General features: G+C 34.7%; 2 pseudogenes across 2 annotated transcripts; both read right to left on the bottom strand.

Moving 5' to 3' along the window:
• Positions 1–5,011: 5,011 nt before the first annotated feature.
• On the bottom strand, positions 5,012–12,227 carry LOC306870504 (transmembrane protein 17A-like; annotated as a pseudogene). The gene is made up of 4 exons: positions 12,196–12,227; positions 10,845–11,042; positions 6,765–6,876; positions 5,012–5,300 (listed from the first exon to the last, which is right to left on the bottom strand). The product of its transcript is annotated as a transmembrane protein 17A-like (transcript).
• Positions 12,228–12,415: 188 nt separating this feature from the next.
• On the bottom strand, positions 12,416–16,692 carry LOC306870502 (selenoprotein M-like; annotated as a pseudogene). Its single transcript has 4 exons — positions 16,581–16,692; positions 15,629–15,704; positions 15,281–15,359; positions 12,416–12,540 (listed from the first exon to the last, which is right to left on the bottom strand). The product of its transcript is annotated as a selenoprotein M-like (transcript).
• Positions 16,693–16,958: the final 266 nt, after the last annotated feature.

Raw genomic sequence — 16,958 nt, 5'->3', positions numbered from 1 at the left:
TGTCTTTCCTCTATAAATCCTCTTATTTTAGGGCTAGATGAAGAGTTAGGTTGGTTGGTTCAAATGGACATTGTCTAGAATACTGATAATCATGTTATGGTGTAATAAATCATCTGCAAATGAATCAGGGTTTCTTAAAACCATAACAATTTAGATGTAGATTGGAGATGCTGTTGAAGAATTTGCTTTGCTTTTACTGACTTATTGGGCTTACGAGACCTTTAATTATTATTATTTGATGGTGAGTGCTCCAGTGAGACAGTCAGGACTTCACCTCTGTGTTTGTTCTTATTATTCCCAATTCTTTATCATTTTGGAGTAAATGATTTGATTCCTGAAATTATGGTTTGTTAAATGGCTTGATTGTTTACCTATACACTTCTGCATGACTTTCTTTTTTCTGTGGAACACACAATAATATTTGTAATAATTTTTCTCTTTTTTTTCATGTTTGTTTTTCTGCACAATGAAAGTCAGTGGGGTCCAAACTTGTTTCAAAGTATCTTCTTTTGTGCTCCAGAGAAGAAAGAAACTTATACAGGTTTGGAACGACATGCGTGTTAGTAAGTGATGATAGCATTTTTTGGTGAACTATCACTTTAAGAGTCATATGTACAGTATATAGATTATAATGACCTCTGCTGTGGTAGAGAGGAGACGAGAAGAGATTTGAGAAAACAGAAGAGATGAGATTTTAAGTATCAGCCAGAGGAGGAGGTTTTCTCCAACAGAGTATTGGTTCCTCCAGAGGTTTCTTCCTCATCTCATTCAACATCTTAGGGAGTTTTTTCCTGACTCTTTCGCCTGTGGCTGCTTACTAGAGGGTTTGTGAGCCGCTATTGTTTGTTAAGCGGCTTTGGAACAATATGTATTGAGAAGAGCACTATACAAATGATTCCATTTGAGACGAGAGAGAAGAAACTAGGCAAAATGAGAGAGATTAAAAAAGAGAAACAAAACAAGATTTCTTGTTTTCTTTGTGGTTTTGTTAACATAGGCCTATATGATTCAAGACATGTATATCCTATTCTCTCATTGTTTTAAACGTATTTAACTATTCCACACATTTTATCCTATAGTCTCTGTTGTAAGAAGGTTCAAGTTCAAGTGTATTTGTATAGCGCTTTTTACAATACAAATCGTTGCAAAGCAGCTCTACAGGAAATTAAGTTTCCACAATATATGTATATATTGCAGAACCTTAATATATTTAACTTATGGCAAAATTTGGTAATTCTGTATGTTGTCTGAGCATTGGCATGCTCTGAGGTCCTCTGAGGGTTTGGCAATATTTTTGGGGAAACCATGATTTATTTTCAGGATTCAAAAAGAACAACATTTAATGTTTCACTTTTGATCAATTTAATTGATCCTTGCTTGAATGAAAGGATTAAACTCTTAAAAATAAATGTTCCAAAAAGGTGTTTTTGCAGTGATGAGATAGAAGAACCATTTTTGGTTCCCAAAATAACCTTTCAGTGAGCAGTTCCTAAAATAACCATTTAAAAAATCTAAAGAACCTTTTCTGCATTTCTTCATAGAACCATTTATGCCAATAAAGAACCTTTATTTTTAAGAGTGTAATGTTTTGTCTGATGTTTGAATAAGTTCACAAGTCTTTCAGTAATTGGTAATATTTATCTATTGTATGTATTTTTGTGTAACAACAACCAGCCAACTATGTACACACAATGATGTTTTACACTCGAACTGGTGAACTCAAAAGGAAAAAAACAACAACATTCATTTGCGGCTATAAGAGAACTCTTGCGCCTCTGCAGAATAAAACCCACTTAATTTGTCAGTTGGTTTGTGATATAGAAACCTCTCCGCATTTGAAGCACTGCAGCATTTTTAAATGTAAACAAGGATGGAGAAAAATGAAATTATACTGTGAGAGCAGTTCTCAAAAACCACTGTAAGCCCGACTGCTAGACTCTATCTTCTTAATTGACTGCGTTGCAGATTCAGAATATGTTTAATGCAAATGAAAAACAACACAACACCTGGAGCAACTGCCAACCAGACTGTCTCTGGCTCTGAACGCAGGAAAGAGAGATATTTATGGGAAAAAAGATCTGTAAGAAACAATCTGAAATATCATCCATTACGGTGAATAAACAGAAGTGCTGACAGAAATCATTAGAAATGAAATCAGAGGCGAACATCTAATCTCGCCAGTGTTTTCGTTAGCATTATACTTTTGTTCCAGCATATGCTGACAGGTCTCCCATCTGTTATAGTAATAATTAGATGTGTATCAGCGTTCTGCACACTGACAGAGACTCTCTGTCTCTCCAGGAACTGCCAAATTACTGCTCAAATGTAAGACACAAGTCAATATGGTGCACAAGCTACTTTTATCTTCTTGCTTATGAAAAGCCCCTCAGATCTCCAGAGAGTGAAACGTGTGTTTAAAATGTGTGTGTGTGTGTTGAACCTCCCACTTGGCAGAAATTGTTAAAACAAACACATCATTTGGCTAATGATCTGTAATAATGGATAATGAATTTGGGTAATGTGTAGGCTACATGAGCCTATGTGTATATGTGTCATGCATTATAATCAGTCATGTGTTCACAGTTGTAAACAGTTATGGTTATAGCTTTAAAAACTGTGGTGCATTAAATCAAATGGTTTTATGTGTCAGTTCAACTGATGAATTTCGCAACATTAACTGTTAGTTTCTGCTTATTACTGTAAAGCTGCTTTGAAACAATCTGTATTGTATAAAACTTTTATAATGCATTATGCGCTTTAAAAGTGTAATAATTTGGCTGTTGGTAAATTTTAAACGTATTATGCCTGACTGCAAGTTTTGCAAACTTGTAATGCATTACATTCCATATTATGAATACCTTTCATGAAGGTGTTCACACACAGTTGTAATGCGTTATGTACATGCTTTACGTATGTTAGCTGAATTTGCATTCAGTCAGTAAATTGGATTTATTGTTATTACATCGTACTTCATTTTTACAAATCTGTTCATTGAAACACACGCAGGCCTGCATGTCTCAGAAACAAGTGTAAGAGTAAGTCTGATGTCTGTGTTCTCATGGGAGTTTAGGCTGATGAGTCATTCTGTTATTCTGTGTTCTGCAGCAGTGTGGACTGAGGAGGGAAACAGTCTCACAGCGCCACCATGTGTCTACATTATATATAACATGTTTGCATTTGTTATTGTATCTGCATAGTTTTACATATTAGAGTGTATCACTGATCTATATGAATAACTACTTTACTAAATATAAATTCTCTATTGTAGATCAGTGATATATATAGTGATACATATTTTCCCCCCTCATTATGGCACTGTATAAATTTGTGTGTGTGTGTGTGTGTGTGTACTTGTTTATGTCCCCACAAGGATAGTAAAAGCTGAAATTTTTGACATTGTGGGGCCTTTGACATTGTGCCTTTGGTCCCAATGATGTAAAAAAAATGAAATAAAATAAAATAAATAAATGATGTTTGTCTGAATGTGTAACAACACTGTAAAAAAAAAAAAAAGTTGAGCCAACTTAAAATTTTAAGGCAGATTTTGGAGTTTTCTCAACTTCTTGTTTTAAGTTTATATACAACAAAAAGTTGAGAAATTTCCTAAAAAATAAGTCGAGAAAACTCAAAAATCTGCTGAACTGCTTGCCTTAAAATTTTAAATGGGCTCAACTTTTCTTTTTTTTCTTTTTTACAGTAAACACTGTTAGACATTTCTGTAATTTCTACAGTTTGTTACTGTATATCACCCAGTATAATACTGCAAATTCCCATTAGAGTAAATAACTGTGATACCCTTTGCATCATGGGAATTTTCTGTGACGTCAAACCCCACATACAGAGACTTACTGTATTTTTTAAAATTGCTGTACAACCTACTACTGTATTTTTCTTAACGGCCTCTTTGGCGCCATTCTATTGAGGTTGTTTTTTCCCCTCATTTCTTACATTTGGATTGACACGATTTGCCCTACACATATTTGCCCGGGGATGAACCTGTGAGAGTGGAAGAGTTCCGGAGAACATCTGCGCTGTGTGTCGGTGCACCTTACGAGAGAATAAAACCAGCAAGCAAGGTAAAAATATATGTACGTTTGTCTGTGTGTTTGTGTCATATTTTTGCACACCAGTTTAACTTAGTAACATTTACCCGTCAACATGGCGGTAACAAACTTTACTATATGGTAAACTGCGCTGTTGTTACAAACTACTTTAGTCAGCTTATTGAATTAAGTTACCGAATTAAAATTATTTTTTTAATGATTATCTTATATTAACATTAAGTTAACTAATGTGAAATTTTGTTCAGGTGTTAACTTAGTAGTTAATGCTGGCAGCAGCCTATTGAGGAAATAAAATCATGTTAGCTAGGTTAAATAAGTTTTATGGCTAGCTGTCTTTCTAGTTTTAGAATTAGTTCGTTATAGTTTTTAATAGAATTTAAGATTTACTGCATTTTTTTTTTGTATTTGTGTTTTAAAGGCAACCACAATGAAGCATCAAGAAAGTTCTCAAAACTAAGGTTTTGAGAGGTTTGTGTATTTTATATGGGGTTTGCCTTTTAAAAGTGTGTCATACTTCTTGTTTTTCAGAGAAGACATTTCTGTCACTAACAAAGTGGATGGTAAGCAAAGGTTGTGGCCACATTTTGGAGCAGCACCTGGGTTTTGCAGATGGTCATGTATTTTTGTAAGGATAAATCCAGAGGATACAACATAATGCACTGCAAAACGTCCTAAGACAGGAGAAATGGTGAAGATGCACTGTTCCAGTGAAAAAATGTGCATTTGTATAATTGCACTTTTTGAATTGTTTAAGATTGTTTTAACTTTAAACTTCATACAGTTGTTACAGAGCCAAAGTACACACTTCCTTTGTGAAAACTAGCCCCAAAACTAGTTTTACTTTTGTGTTTTACCACATCACATACTTGTATTACAAAAAGTGCACTTATTGCAAAAGGTCACACTGGTGGAAGACCAGACCTTTAACCAGCACAGAGCCTCATCTGTCAGTGCAGCTGAATGTCCCTCACAGGCAGCACACTCCTGCTCCCGTATGGCAGTCCAAATATGGGCTGTATGGAGACCCTGGATGGGGCCGAACTGCCTCGTGTGAAACTGCTGGGCGAGTTTGCGAGTCATGAAGCGTAGGGCCAGAAACGAGGCCAGCAGCTCGCCCAGCAGGAAGCTCAGATAGAGAGAGTGAACAATGATGGTGTCTTTGTCAGTGATGAAGAAGACGAGGATAGGCAGCTGGAAGAGAAACGAGATCAGCCAAAATCCAGCCAACTCTGGAACCTAAAGAAAAGAATGAAGAAAAGTAGAATTAAGGATTCATTATATAATAAACATTAACATTTATTTTAGATTGCTACTAACATTCATTCATTCATTCATTCATTCATATTTGTTTAATTATTTGTTTTATCAGCTCTGGTCATTTTTCATGGTTATTTATTTAATATTTTATTCCTATATAATTTATTTTATCAGCTGTGGTCACTACTTTCATGTTTTTTTTTGTTGTTGTTTCTTTATTTTTATTTTCTATGTTATTTTTATTTCCTTTGTTTCATCAGCTGTGGACACTTATTGATATTGAGCAAGTCAGTCACTTATTGATTTTTTATCTGTTGGTATTTGATAGAATCCATGATGCCAAGTGTCCATGTGGACAAGATGTCCAGGGCCTTCAGCAGAAATATAGGCCCACAACATCAAAAATACAGCAGTAAATTTAATTGTACACATGGGGTACTTTTTAGCCCTGTGTTCACCAAACCCATCTTGAGTGTTTGCTTCTGATAACTGAATAACTAAAAAAAGCTGATAACTGAATATGCTGGAGTTTGTTTTTGGATGAGCTAGGATAATTTTTCTTGAAACCCACCCAAACAATATGTGGTGATGTTGGTGCAGGTTTTTTAAGGTTTTCTGACCCCGAGACTTTTCTCCAGCTGTGGTCCTTGGAGAGTCTATGGCCACTCAAACTCTCATTCTCACCGTGTATTAGGACGATATAGACACACATACTCTTCCAGGCAGTTTCGTAGTATTTTCTGTTGATTGGAAATTCTTAATTATTGCCCTGATGGTGGAAATGGGAATTTTCACTGCTCTAGCTCTTTTCTGTTCTTAGAAATAGATCTTGAATAGAAATGATTTTCTATTCAAGAAATATATTATTTGGTGTTTCTCATTGTAATGGATGATTAAGGGAATTTGGGCTTTGTTTTCCCAAATATTTATATTTCTGTGAAACAGGAAGCCATGGCTGGATAATTTCATGTTCATAATCACCCTGGAGTGCTCAAAATTTCTAGGAGTGCCAATAATTGTGTTCAAAGTGTATTTGAGAAAAAAACATCTATTTCATAATGATATTTCCCCTCATTTTAAATTCTTATTATCCAATGAAAGGTTAATTTTTTGAGAATGTTTTAAATAAAAGATCAAAAGGATTGACAATACAGATTAATTTTCACAGCCTTCTTTGATCATATTTACCAAGGGTGTCGATATTTTTGGCTATGGCTGTATATTTATTATGTATATAAATACATACATATGCATGTAAATACCATTAAAAATGTTTATAAACAAAAATATGTTTAAAAAAATATTTATCAGTAGTGAAGTGTGAGTAAAATTAGCATTTAATCTCACGATTTTCTGATCATTTTATTCCTCTTCCACACATACAGGCTGTAATAGTCCATGAACAGTGTTCAGATGAATGATTCTAACATTTTTGTGCTTTACCTTCTCTTTGAGATTCCCAACATAACCGAGATACACCCGCAACACCTCGAATATGCTGATCAGGACCATCCCCGTCACTAGCAGACACTGGTAATACACTGGCAGATAAGAACTTTGGAAATGGAGAAAGAAACAGAGGTAAGATGAAATATGGCCTTAAAATATCCACCACCCTACCTGACCTCAAAAAATAGGCTATCCAATTATTATTACAAGTAGGTGAGCAGGGGTGCAGGACAGTGAAGATCCTTTATGAAATGATAATCACAGCAGTATCTCGTTGAATTGCTGCGATTTAGCTGAGCTATTAAAGGTAAAATATATGACAGTAGCACTTGAACTTCAGTGTGCAGTTCACAAAGGCAGACCATCACCATGGATACAGGAGCCGCTCTAATGTTTGAACACACATTATCTTGCATTGCTGCTAATGGCCTGCTAGCTGCAGCTATTACGGATGTGATGTTCATGCAGCCATTTTAATAATCACTTACAGCAAAGTCACTAAAACACTCCATAAAACTGTTTGAAAGTGTTTTCGGTTATTTCAAAACTCATTTGTCGTTTACACATAATTTCTCCGGACGTCTTCAGCCTTCTGCGTGACAGACATAACAAAAAAATCTGTTTTAGGTTTGTCATTTTATTATTTCCCTGAGGCCCACTTATAACTAAAACCATAAAAAGAAATCATTACTTGAAATAAACATTAACAGAAATAAAATAATAATAAAAAACTTAAAAATTAATTTAAAATTTAAATTTATTAACAATATATAGACTTATTTTAAAAAAGTAAACTTTTTGCTAAAATTCAAATGAAATCAGAAAATTCAATACTGAAAATCTAATCAATGGTATTAAAATAACATTAAGAAGTTTTATATGTTCTAATTCTAAAATATTTACTATTTAGTATTTATATGTTTTAATAAACTAAAACCATTATAAATGAAATAAATGTTAGCTGGAATAAAACATAAAGAAACTAGAGCTTTTTCAGCTTCTTCACACTGTAGCATTTCTAATTTTAATTTAGTTTAACTTGAAGTAATTAAACTAAACTAAAACTAAAGATAAAATAAAAATGAATAACTATATAAACATTTTTGTCCAAAATGACAACAAAATTATTACAACTTTTCATTAAAATAAAAACAGAAACTATAAAAAATACAATTTTATTTTTTTAACAAAAACTACAATAATATATCAATGATACTAAAATAACCCTCATTCAGAAGAATTTAGAATATGTTTCATAATGTGCAGCGCAGCATAGTAAGAAAGAGCACTTAAAAAGGTGTTTAATAATCAAATATAATTACTTTTTAAATTGTTTATTATTATTTCCTTTGTCACCTGGGGTAAATTACATAACTTTTTAAGTAGGTTGAACACTGCAATTGAGATAGCAACTATTATAAATCACTTTAACCAAAGTCGATTTAATATAATTTTATTTAATTATTTTAAAGAAAATTATAAGTTTATACAGTTTGTTTATTATAAAGTATATATGGGATTGTATATATAATTTATACATAATCCTAACCTTATATATTATGCAACCCGAATTCCGGAAATGTTGGGACATTTTTTAAATTTGAATAAAGTAAAAACTAAAAGACTTTCAAATCACATGAGCCAATATTTTAGTCACAATAGAACATAGAGAACATAACAAATGTTTAAACGGAGACATTTTACACTTTTATCCAATAAATGAGCTCATTTCAAATTTGATGCCTGCTACAGGTCTAAAAAAAGTTGGGCAACAAAGGGTTGAAAAAGCAAGACATTTTGAAAAGATTGAGCTGGGAGAACATCTAGCAACTAATTAAATTAATTGACATCAGGTCTGTAACATGATTAGCTATAAAAGGGATGTCGTAGAGAGGCAGAGTCTCTCAGAAGTAAAGATGGGCAGAGGCTCTCCAATCTGTGTGCATAAAACGATTGTGGAATATGTCAAATTGAAAAGGGTTTGCAAATCTCATCATCTACAGTGCATAACATCATCAAAAGATTCAGAGAAACTGGAGAAATATTTGTGTGTAAAAGGGACAAGGCTGAATTCCTTCGTAGGATGCCAGGGGTCTTCGGGCCCTCAGACGACACTGCATCCCTCATCGGCATGATTCTGTCATTGACATTACTAAATGGGCCCAGGAATACTTCCAGAAACCGGTAAACACAATCCGCCGTGTCATCTGCAGATGCCAACTAAAGCTCTATCATGCAAAAAGGAAGCCGTATGTGAACATGGTCCAGAAGCGCCGTCGTATCCTGTGGGCCAAGGGTCATTTAAAATGGACTGTTTCAAAGTGGAAAAGTGTTCTATGGTCAGATGAGTCCAAATTTGACATTCTTGTTGGAAATCATGGACGCCGTGTCCTCCGGGCTAAAGAGGAGGGAGTCCTTCCAGTGTGTTATCAACGTTCAGTTCAAAAGCCACCATCTCTGATGGTATGGGGGTGCATAAGTGCATACGGTATGAGCAGCTTGCATGTTTTGGAAGGCACTATTGGCGCTTTTCCACTGCGTGGTACGACTCAGCTCGACACGGCTCAGTTTGGTTTCCACTGCAGTTTAGTACCGCTTTAGAGTGGGCGGGATTATTCACGTGTCGTTATAGTTGCACCGCCTCTACTGCCGTGACTCCTGAAAAACGTTTTAATTCCACGTTGCTCCATCACGCTCTCGCTGGATCTGCTCCTCAGCTATCAATGAGAGGAATGTCTGTACTTCCTCAACAAACAATGAAACAGCCATTTTTTGGTTGTTAAAAGAAAGGTGCGCTCATTCAAAACAGTCGCATTCGATCCTACGCTGGCTGTGCTGATTTAAATCTAGCGGTTCTGTTGTGTCTAATGCCGCAAGTTCAACAACACAGGCATTGACGATTTTCTCCAGCCAATCAGTGATCAGCTGAGTTTTCACACGTCACGTTTTGGTAACGTTACGGCTCCTTGGAACCTCGGCCGAGGTGGTACTTTAAAAAGTACCAGGTACCAGGTGCTGTACCCAGTGGAAAACCCCCCCCAAAAGTGCGCAGTGACGATTTTCTCCAGCCAATCAGTGTTCAGCTGAGTTTTCACACGTCACGTTTTGGTAACATTACGGCTCCTTGGAACCTCGGCCGAGGTGGTACTTTAAAAAGTACCAGGTACCAGGTACTGTACCCAGTGGAAAACCCCCCAAAAGTGCGCCGTACTGAACCGTACCGTGCTGTACCATGCAATGACAAAGCGCCATATGAACGCTGAAAGGTATATAAAGGTTTTAGAGCAACATATGCTCCCCTCCAGATGACGTCTATTTCAGCAGGAAAATGCAAAACCACATACTGCAGCTATTACAACAGCATGGCTTCGTAGTAGAAGAGTCCGGGTGCTGAATTGGCCTGCCTGCAGTCCAGAACTTTCACCTATAGAGAACATTTGGCACATCATTAAACTAAAAATACGTCAAAGACAACCATGAACTCAGCAGTTGGAAACCTATATCAGGCAAGAATGGGACCAAATTCCAACACCAAAACTCCAGAAACTCATAACCTCGATGCCCAGACATCTTCAAACTGTTTTGAAAAGAAGAGGAGCTGCTACACCATGGTAAACATACCTCCGTCCCAACTATTTTGAGACCTATAGCAGGCATCAAATTTGAAATGAGCTCATTTTGTGCATAAAATTGTAAAATTTCTCAGTTTAAACATTTGTTATGTTATCTATGTTCTATTGTGAATAAAATACTGGCTCATGTGATTTGAAATTCTTTTAGTTTTAATTTTCTAAAAAAACAAAACAAAAACCTCCCAACATTTCCGAAATTCGGGTTGCATTATGTGTGCATGTATATTTAAAGTGATGTATGTACAGTATATATTTAATATAAAATATTTACATTTAGACCTCCTAGGTGGATAAATGTTTTCTAAAGTTTAGTTTAGTCATTTCAGTTTTTTTTTGGTCATGTTCTCAGAAAGTGCCTGTAAAAAATGCCAGTAAAGGTGAATTCTTCTTTTATATTACATGATATCCACTCGTGCAGAGTGACAAGGAACAACAGTCTAACCGAAGTGTAACCTGTATAATCAAGGCAGGCTGTAGAGATATTTCTTTGGGTTTGGCAGACGTCTCACCTTCATTATCCTGATAAGGGTCCCTGAAGTGTCCGCTGTCTCGCGTTCTGTTATTTATAAACTCTGAGCTGCTGATGTTAGCCAGACCCACTCTCAGGTTCTGAGGGATCGGCGTGTAGAACACAGGCGTGCTGGAGACCACATCAAACACTCATCCACGCTTCTCCACTTCGGTTTGTGTGGCTTGAGATTAACTGCAGTCTTCCAAGCGTTAACCAGATTAAATCTAAGGAAACAGATGGAGTCTGACAGCAGATTAAGATGACGCCCTCACCATGAAAACCATACTAATTACAGTTCATGCTACTATACAGCAAAAATAAATAAAAATAAATCATATTCAGTGTTTCACTTGTTTTTCAGGAAAATATGTAAACATAGACCAACAAAAACTTATATTTTGAATTAAATTTATTTTTATATACCATTAGCAAATTGTTATGTCTTGTTTTGAAACAAACATCTAACAGATTTTGTGAGGTTTATGCTTAAAGCCAGTGCAATAATTATACAATATAGTATAATATATTATAAATACACTAAGTGGATTAAGTTTAATAAAAAAATAAAAAATTTAACTAAATTGAAGTTACCAGCAGAAATTGTCAGCGGAAAATAAAATAAAAAAATTATATATGTAGGCTATACCTGTTACACGTATGATCTGTTTTAGTTTTCTATTTTCTATTTTTTAATTTCTATGTCTCTGTCTTCCTGCCTCGTTTGTCTCCATGGTTTTTGATTAGTTAGTTACACACCTGTTTTCTGTTCCTCCCTGATTATGATTAGTATTTAAAGCCTGTGTTCTCCCATGTTCCTTTGTCTGCTATTATTTTGGATTTATGTTTGGTTGTGCCCTTTGTCGTGTGCTTTGTTTGATACACACAAGACCCATAACAATACCGCTTTAAAAATTTACTTTTAATAGTTTCAGGAAATATATTTTAGAAATATATTTAATATATATTTAGTACAGAATATATTTCGAAAATGTATTTAAGGAAATTAAAGTAAAATTGAAATATAAATAAAAATATATTATATTTTTCAACTTTTAAGTTTGTGCTCCATATTTACCATGTTGTTCGAGTAATTAACTGTAATTGTGGTATTTTGAAAGAAACTCTGATTAGCATTGTGAATGTTTGAGAGCTGTTTTGTATGGTCTGCAAGTTGAATATAATAAAATTCAAATTAATTAATTTATTCTTGACAGCTAATTTTGAGGAACAATTTTGTTTAGAAATGCAAAACTCAACAATTAGGCTTCTCATTTATTCTGACAGCTTCAGCGACCTTTTTTCTTTAATGGCCATCTTTCCGTGGGTTTGTTGTGTAATTGCTTTCCTTTGTGAAAACCGTCAGCTAATTTTAATGAAACGCAACGCCACACAAGCCAAAGATGTAAGAAGTTTATTGTAAATGTGTGTGATTAGGACTGCCTCCAGCCATCTGTGTGTCGGTGCAGAGTCCGGCCGTGTTTCTGAGCGCTGACCAGCGGGGGTCACAGTTCATCCCGAGGCGCGTTTGAATGTTTGAACTCCTCAGGGACCTCCTCGCCTTTCTGTGACCTCTTATAGAAACCCAGAGAATCCAGCAAGCTGCTGATCTCATCTTCACAGGAACAACCTGAAAGACAGAGAGTGAAAGACACTAAACAGACTGCAAATCTCATAATTGTCATATTACTTAATTATATATATATTTTTTTATTGTAGCAAGTTTTTGCATTTTATGTCATTTACATTTTAGTTTTACAACTTTATATTTTATACATTTTATTATTACAATTTATTCGATTTTTAAAATTTGTTTGATATTTTTATATTTAGTTAAATTAGTTCTTTTTTTACTTTAAAATTTCTTTAATTATCTGATATATATTTTTAAAACCATTTTACATGATAAAGTTTTGTTTAACACTTATTGTTTTGCCATTTTATAGTTTTTGCATTTTATATTTTTACTTTTCACATTTGTATAATTAGTTATATTTGTTTTATTTTTAAAAGTTATATTCTTACATTTTCTTTCTGAATTTCCTTTAAACATTTAATGTTACATTTAAATGTAATTTTACACTTTTATTATTATTATTATTATTATTATTATGTGCATTTTATTTTTTCACATTTTTTGTGTTTAGTTATATACAGTGCCCTCCAAAAGTATTGGAACAGTAAAGACAAAATTGCTCTTTTGGCTGTGGAGTCAAGACATTTATAAATATGATTAAAAGATGAATATGAGACAAAACTACAGAATGTCACATTTTATTATTGGATGATTCAGCACTTTTAGAGTTTCATCCCCGTATCTGATGTGAGCATAATATTGGAACAGTTGCCTCACGGGTCTTTCTAAGTGATCAGCTGTGTCCTGTTGCATTAATTCTTCAGATATTAAAAGCAGGGAATGTGTCATATCAGTTATATCCATTACTTCTGTATTCTGAATCTTGCATTCGATGATGACACACACAAACCAGGATGAAGACGAGGGAGCTGACTTTGAGAGAAAAGCGAGCGATTTGGATGCTAAAAGAAAAGAGGAAGTCAATTAGAGCTCTAGCAAAAACAAAGGGCATGGAGAAATCAAGAGTTTGGAAACCACCAGCGACACCAGCAACCAACAACGACCTGATCAGCTGAGAAAACAACAGTAGTTGATGACAGACAAATCATAAAAGCTGTGAAAGTGAACCCTAAAATATGTGTCTGTAAAATCACCAACAACTTCCAGAAAGCTGGGGTGATGCTCTGACAATCTACTGTCCTCAGGAGACTTTGACACAGAATTACAGATGCTACACAGCAAGATGCAGACCTCTGACCAGCAACAAAAATAGAAAGGCAAGATTAGAGTTTGCAAAAAAGCACAAAGGTGAGCCAGAAGAGTTTTGGAACTGTGTTTATGGACCGATGAGACAAAGATGAACCTTTATCTAAGTGATGGGAAAGCAAAAATGTGGAGAAAAAAGGGAACTGCAATGATCCCAAGCATACAGCCTCATCTGTAAAGCATGGTGGAGGTGGTGTCGTGGCATGGGCATGCATGACTGCCTCTGGAACAGGCCCTCTCAACTTTACTGATGACTTAATGTATGATGACAGTAGCAGAATGAATTTGGAAGGGTACAAAACCATCTTGCCTACCAATATTCAAGAAAATGCCACCAGATTAATTGGGAAGTGCTTCATATTGCATCAGGACAATGACCCAAAACACCCTGCCAGTTCAGTCAAGGAATTTATAAGGGCAAAGAAATGGAAAGTCTTAGATTGCCCAAGTCAATCTCCAGATTTATATCCGAATGAACATGAATTTCACCAGCTGAAGAGGAGAGGAAAGGCAGAAACTCCCCAAAACAAGCAACAATTGGAATTGGTTGCATTAAAGGCTGGGAAAAGCATTTCAAAGGATGAGACCAAGAGTCTGGTGATGTCTATGGGTCACAGACTCACTGCTGTGATTGTGTGCAAGGGATCTGCAACTAAATAATAGCTTTTAATCTTTTATATCTGCCTTATGTTCAACTGTCCCAATACTTATGCTCACATCAATGAGTGGGATGAACTCTAAAAGTGCTGTTCTTTTTATTTGGTAAAACATGTGTGTTGAAACAGCTAATAATAAAATGTGACATTCTGTAGTTTTGTCTCATATTCATCTTTTAATCATATTTGCAAATGCCTTGACTCCACAGCCAACAGAGCAATTTTGTCTTTACTGTTCCAATAATTATGGAGGGCACTGTATATTCTGTTTTTACTGTAAAAAAATAGTTCTTTTGTGTAGTTTTTACTTAAACAGTTTACTTAAAAAAATGTTTTTGAATTTGATATATTTTTTTCCTGCATTTTTATAGTTTTTTATATTCGTTCTGTTTTTACTAAAAAAGTTTGATGTTTGTGTTTATTTTCCTAATTGCCTTTAGGTGTTTTGCTATGAATAAATGCCGTAATATTTTTTTCTCAATTACATTTTTGCCTTCTTTGTGAATAATTTGAAAATAATCAGTGGATTTAGCATTTCTTTGTCAGGTTTGTTGATTTTGACTTCTCAAAAGGAGAAGATGAATAGAATATCCATGCTGCTCTTTCCCTTACAACAATCTACAAAAGCCAATAGTGAATAATAATAATAATAATAATAATAGTAAACACATTGCCTTTGATTTTGGGATGTATTGTGACACTTGTTTGCAAATGCATGAATAATATTTAAAAAATACAGAGGCATGCAATTTTTTTTCAGCAAGTAACAAATATAGTACAGATCTAAAGTCTCCAGTGTTAAGTGGAAACATGTATAACGCAATTGCTGAAAAAAAGTACACTTGCATGTAAAATAATGACATTGTCATTACCTTCACTTCCTCGTCCTTCTCGTTGTAGAAGATCAGGCGTGGGTTTTTATCCTCTCCTGAATCGTACTCCAGGTTGTGACTTTAAACAGCAGGTTAAGGTTAAAGGCAGCAGGCAAATGACTCCGGCCTCTAAGTGTTTAAACATATGGCAGCACAGAAAACAGCACTCTGGGCCTGTAAAGATTTCATTAACATTTACGTCCCCGTCAAACGCTATCTTAGCAGATCCACAATCTTTCAAGAAATATGGAGACTTATCAACATTTTTAAAAAGACTGATAGCAATAAACTGAAAACATTGGAATGACAAGAAAATGAGAGTGATTTTCGATGGTAATGTCAGGACACTACAATGCCAATCGCTCCATCAGGAAATTGTAGAGCTCTGGCATCTTCTTTATGGATCATCCCACTACACTGGGAGCTTGGGAAGGGATTGAAAAGAGATTTACATTAGGCAAAACATTGAAAACAAGGGTTTTAACTCAAGTAACACTATTCTGAGTCATGAGGTCTTGATAGTGTATCATATACAGTATTTTGAATAGAGTATTTAGTACTATTCAAAGGTTTGGGGTCAGTAAGAATTTTTTAAATAAATTGATTCTTTAATTTTGCGTTAAATTATGGAAGCTTTTTTAAAAATCTGAGGTGGAAACAGGCTTTCGTTTTTAAATCTGTGTATATAATATATATATATTCTTTATCAAATCAGCTAATTAGAATGATTTCTGAAGGATCATGTGACACTGAAAACTGGAGTAATGATAAAGAAATCACAGGAATGAATTACATTTAAAATATTACAATAGAAAACAGTTCATTTAAATCAGAATAATATTTCACATATTTCAAGGTGTCCTTGTTACACATATTACATGTACTTACTATTATAATAACAATTAATTATTCATTATTACATGCAAGTAACCACAACACAAACCCCACTCCTAACCCTAACTATATAGTAAATACATGTAGTTAATTAATATTAATCAGTACTTAAATGTATAATTACACTGTAACGAGGACACCTTCAAATAAAGTGTAACCAATGCAACCTTGGTGAGCATAAGAGAGACTTCTTAAAAAAAAAAAAAATCTTACCAATCCCAAACTTTTGAATGGTAGTGCATGTATTTGTATTGCTTAATACATTATTATAATTGACATGAAATGTATTAATCTTATTAGCTTCTGTGCTAATATAGTTTGATACAGTCTGTTTCATATCACTGGACAAGGAAAGTGACTTTTAGAGCTAAAATCTATAACACGCTTTCAAGCATGTATTGAGCACTCACCATAAGTTTTCCTCTGGCTATAACAAGATTTTCCTTCCCAGCGCTGCGTTCTGAAACATTTCCAGCGCTTCTCCCCGTGGCACACAGAGTCAGAAGGGCCAACAGTGTGAGTCACATACTGCGGTTGGGATGGGAGACCTCACCGTTTCCAAAAGATTGAGGTCCTTTGGTGAAATGAGGGTCAATACAGTAGATATGGGTTGCTGGTAGGTATCCACGGCCATGTGGCAGAGTCTGATTGGCCGATTTGTTGGGTTTTGTTTCAGAGGGATTGGAAAAAAAGCTTAGTATAGTGAAATTATTATTTAAAATCTACTAATTCTTACCAAAAGGGACTTAAAGCTGTTATTTGTTTGATAAAGTCAAATGTTTTG

Source organism: Barbus barbus (assembly GCF_936440315.1).
Source record: "Barbus barbus genome assembly, chromosome: 5".
Classification (NCBI taxonomy): Eukaryota; Metazoa; Chordata; class Actinopteri; order Cypriniformes; family Cyprinidae; genus Barbus; species Barbus barbus.
Note: the sequence above shows the minus strand (reverse complement) of the source record. Positions and strands in the feature narration are given on the sequence as shown.